This window comes from Sarcophilus harrisii, chromosome 3 (assembly GCF_902635505.1).
Source record: "Sarcophilus harrisii chromosome 3, mSarHar1.11, whole genome shotgun sequence".
Classification (NCBI taxonomy): Eukaryota; Metazoa; Chordata; class Mammalia; order Dasyuromorphia; family Dasyuridae; genus Sarcophilus; species Sarcophilus harrisii.
This window is the reverse complement of record NC_045428.1, coordinates 244,156,618-244,162,003: the sequence shown is the minus strand read 5'-3', so window position 1 is coordinate 244,162,003 and position 5,386 is coordinate 244,156,618.

The window sequence follows — 5,386 nt, the reverse complement described above, 5'->3', positions numbered from 1 at the left end:
TAAATAAAAAGCTATAATTTTTAAAAAAGGATTTTGAAAAGCCTTAAAGTGATACCTAAATGTAAGCCATCATCATTATCATAATTTACCTGTCATACAAGGAGATGAGGAGATGGGAAATGGGGAACAGCCCCAGAAAATAAGACAACTATTGGTAGTCCTGGGGTTAGGAAAATTTGGGTTTAAAATCTGCTAGCTAGTGTGACCGATAATAAATCCTTTAAAAGTAAAAAAAAAACAAAAACAAAAACATATATTAGGTTATTTGCTGTTTAGGGGAGAGGGTGGGAAGAAGAGAAGGAAAAAAAATTTTTGGCACACAAGGTTTTGCAATAGTGAATGTTGCAAACTATGCATAGGTTTTGAAAATTAAAAAAAAAAACTTTTAAATAGACTAGGCCAACTAATAAAGGAATTACAAAAATCCAGAGAAAAGAATGCTTTAAAAAATAGAATTGACCAAACTGGGAGGGAGAAAGAAGAAAGGAGGAAATCCATGAAGAAAACAACTTTTTTAAAAGTAAAATTGCCAACAGACTTGTGATGGATCTACATCCAGAAAGAGGACTGTGGGGACTGAATATGGATCACAATGTAGTATTTCCAAAAATTTTTTTTTTGTGGTTGTTTGCTTGCTTTTTGTTTTCTTACTCATTTTTTTCCTTTTTGATTTGGTTTTCCTGTGCAGCACTGTAATTGTGGAAATATGTATAGAAGAATTGCACATCTTTAATAAGAATTGGATTGTTTGCTGCCTACGGGAGGAGCTGAAGAGAAAGGAGGGAGAAAAATTTGGAACACAAGGTTTTGCAAGGGTGAATGTTGAAAACTATCTTTGCATGTATTTGGAAAATAAAATGCTATTAAAGAATTTTTAAAAGTAAAAATGGAAGAGTTTCAAAAGCTCAATGAAGAAAATAATTCTTTAAAAATTAGAATTGAACAAATGGAAGTTAATGACTTTATGATAGAAATTAAGAAATAATAAAGCCACAAGAATAAAAAAATATGAAAAATAAAAAAAATTTTCAGTGATGATAATTGTAACTCTTAAGAATTTTCTCATTAATAAAGAAATTAGAAAGTGAATATATAGACAGAGGGCAGAAGTATTAGTTGAATGTGAAAGGATGAGATCTTAAAAAAATAAAATTAAGAGGTGAGATAGGAATGTATTAGGAGAAAGGGAAAGAAGAGGTAGAAGGGGGTAAATTATCATACATAAAAGAAGCAAGAAAAGGAGGAGGGGAAGAAGGGAGAAATAAGAAGGAGTGAATGAACCTTCTCATCATAATTGGCTCAGAGAGGGGATAACATACATATTCAACACATACTATCAACACACAGGATAGTAAGAGGAAAAAGGGGTAAGGGGGGAGGTTGGTAGAAGGGAGGGCAGATTGGAGAGAAGATGGTCACAAGCAAAACACTTTGGGGTTTTTTTTTTTCTTTTGTTATTAAAGCTTTTTATTTTCAAAAATATGCATAGATAATTTTCAACATTTACCTTTGCAAAACTTTATGTTCCAAATTTTTCCCTACGTTCCCCCACTCCCACCTTTAGACAGCAAGTAATCCAAAATATGTTGAACATGTGTAGTTCTATACTTATTTCCACAATTATGTTGCACAAAAAAAAAAAAGATCAAAAAGGGAAAAAAATTAGAAAGAAAACAAAATGCAAGCAAACCACAATAAAAGAAGTGAAAATGCCACACTCAATCCCCACAGTCCTTTTTCTGGATGCAAATGGCTCTCTCCATCACAAGACCATTGGAACTGCTCTGAATCACCTTGCTGTTAGAAAGAGCCATGTCCATCAGAATTGATCATCATATAATCTTGTTGCCATGTACAATGTTTTCTCGGTTCTATTCACTTCACTTGGCATCAGTTCATGTAAGTCTCTCCAGACCTTTCTGAAATCATCCTGCTGATCATTTCTTATAGAACAATAATATTTCATAACTTATGCTATTCATATGCTATAACTTATTCAGCCATTCTCCAACTGATGGGCAACCACTCAATTTCCAGTTTCTTGTCACCACAAAAAGATCTCCAACAAATATTGCAAAACACTTTTGAAAAGGAACAGAGTGTGAGAGAGAGTAGAATAAATGGGTGATGGGAGTATACAGTTAGGAAGAGTAATTGTGGGGGAAAAATTGAAGCAAGTTTCCCTGATAAAGGCCTCATTTTCCAAACATATAGAGAACTGAATCAAATTTATAAAAATAAGAGCCATTCCTCAATTGATGAATGATCAAAAAATATGAATAGTTTTCAAATGAAATAATCATAGCAATCTATAGTCACATGAAAAAAATCTTCTAATTCGCTATTGATTGGAGAAAAGTAAATTAAAACAATTCTGAAGTACTACCACATTCATATTTGATTGGCTATTTGATAGGACAAAAAAGGAAAATGATAAATGTTAAAGGTGAGGTGGGGAAAATAGGACATTATTGTGCTGGTGATGAAAGGGCTATAAAACCATGCATATGCTTTGACCTAGCAATATCACTACCAGGTCTGTGTTCCAAAAGAGATTTTAAAAAAGGAAAAATAAATATATATATATATATATATATATGAAAAACATTTATATAAGCAGCTCTTTTCTGAAGACAATTATGCTCAAAAAGTTATCAAACTGTGCATACCTTTTGATCCAACAGTGTTACTACTGGTTTATATCCCAAAGAGATTATAAAGAAGGGAAAGGGACCTGTATGTGCCAAAATGTTTGTGGGAGCCCTTTTTGTAGTGGCTAGAAACTAGAAATTGAATGGATGCCCATCAATTGGAGAATGGTTGGGTAAATTGTGGTATATGAATATTACGGAATATTATTGTTCTGTAAGAAATGGCTAGTAGGATGAATACAGAGAGGCCTGGAGAGACTTACATGAACTGATGCTAAGTGAAATGAACAGAACCAGGAGTTCAGTATATACCTCAACAACAATACTGTATGAGGATGTAGTCTGACAGAAGTGTATTTCTTTGACAAAGAGAACATCTAATATGGTTCTAATTGATCATTGATGGACAGAATCAGCTTCACCCAGTGAAGGAATGCTGGGAAATGAATGTGGACTACTTGAATTTTTGTTTTTCTTCCCAGGTTATTTTTATCTTCTGAATCCAATTTTTCTTGTGCAGCAAGAGAATTGTACAAATCTGCACACATATGTTGTATCTAAGATATACTTTAACATGTTTAACATGTATGAGACTGCCTGCCATCTAGGGAGGAGGTGGAGAAAGGGAAGGGAAAAGTTGGAACAGAAGTGAGTGCAAGGGACAATGTTGCAAAAATTACCTATGCATGTGTTCTGTCAATAAAAAGCTATAATTAAAAAAAAAAAGAAATTATAAGGAATTCAATGGAGCCAAATTGTTTACATTTCTACACAAGAAAATGATATTTATGATCCTTAATAATTGTATCACCAATAGTATAGCTAGAAGTAATACACATAAAGGTTATGGATATAAAGTAAATTTGATGGAATAACAAAAATAAAGTAATGAGAAAAAAGAGTACACTGGGTGCAGAAGGAAGGAAAAAATATTTCAGATGAAGAGGCACAAAAAACTTTTTACAATGGAAGATGGGAGAGTGAGCCAAGAGCATCATTTGAACCTTACTCTCATCTTGTATTGGCTCAAAGACAAATTAACATACAGTCAGATGAAGATAAAAATCTAGGGAAGTAGGAGGGAAGTAGGAGGGAAGATCAAATAAAGGTAGGGGAGGGAGAGGAGACTGATAAAAGGGAGAACAGATCAAATTAGGTGGTAGACAGAAGCAAAATACTGTCAAGGAGGAAAAGGATGAAAGGAGAAAGAGAACAAACAGGAGGAAGAATAAGATGAAGGGAAATACACAGGTAGTAATCCTAATGGTGAGTGTGAATGGAATGAATTTTCCTACAAAATAGGATAGTAGAGTGGATCACAAGAAACACACTTGAAACAAAGGACATAGAGGTTGGAGCAGAATCCATTATGCTTGAGATGAAGTATAAAAGCAGGGATAGCAATCATGAATTTGGACAAAGTAAAGGGAAGAATAGATTTAATTAAATGAGATAAGGAAAGAAACTACATCTTGCTAACAGGTATCATAGACAATGAAGGAATATCAATACTAAACATATATGCTGATGATATAATGCTATATTTAAAGATTCCTAGATCATCAATTAAAAACTTACTTGAAATAACTAAAAACTTTAAGAAAGTTGCAGAATATAGGATAGACCCACATAAATCATCAGTGTTTCTTTTTATGACTAACAAAGCCCAGCAACAAGAGATAGAGAAGTTTCATGTAAAATAACTGTAAGTAATATAAAATAGTTAGGAATCTATATGCCAAGATCTACCCAGAAACTATATGGACATAATTACAAAATACTTTTCATGCAAATAAAGATAGATCTAAACAATTAGAAAAATGTTAATTGCTCATGAGTAGGCTGAGCCAGTATAATAAAAATGACAATTCTGCCTAAATGAATTTAGTTATTCAATGCCATATCAAACTACCAAAAAAACATCTGAGACAGCTAGAAAAAATAATAGCAAAATTCATCGGGAAGAACTTAAGATTGAGAATATTAAGGGAATTAATGGGGGAAAAATACAAAAGAAGATGCCTACCAATATCAAATCTCAAACTATATTATAGAGTAGTAACTATTAAAACTATTTGGTACTAGCTATAAAAGAATGGTGGATCAATGGAATTGATTACTTATACAAGACAGAATAGTCAGTGGCCATAGTAATCTAGCATTTGATGAACCTAAATATCCCAGTTTGGGGGATAAGAACTCACTGTTTGACAAAAACCACTGGGAAAACTGAAAAAAAAATAGGACACGAACTAGGTATAAACCAACATTTCACACCTTATGCCAAAATAAAGTGCATGATTTAAACATTAAGTGTGACACCATAAGCAAATCAGAAAAGCAAGAAATAATCTATCAGACTTATGGAAAGGGAAAAAAAAATATGGTCAAACAAGATAGAGGATTATGAAATGCAAAATGGATAATTTTGACTATATTAAATTAAAAGCTTTCCACAAACAAAACCAGCGCAAACTAGATTAGAAGGAAAGCAGAAAGTTAGGAAACAATCTTCACAGCAAGTGTCTCTGATAAAAAAAACCTCATTTCTTAAATATATAGAGAACTGAATCAAATTTACAAGGATACAAGCCATTCCCCAATTGATAAATGTTTAAAATGTATGAACAGGAGTTTTCAGATGAAGAAATTAAAGCTATCTATAAACATATGAAAAAGTACTCTAAATCACTTTTGATTAGAGAAATGAAAATTAAAATAACTTTGAGATACCA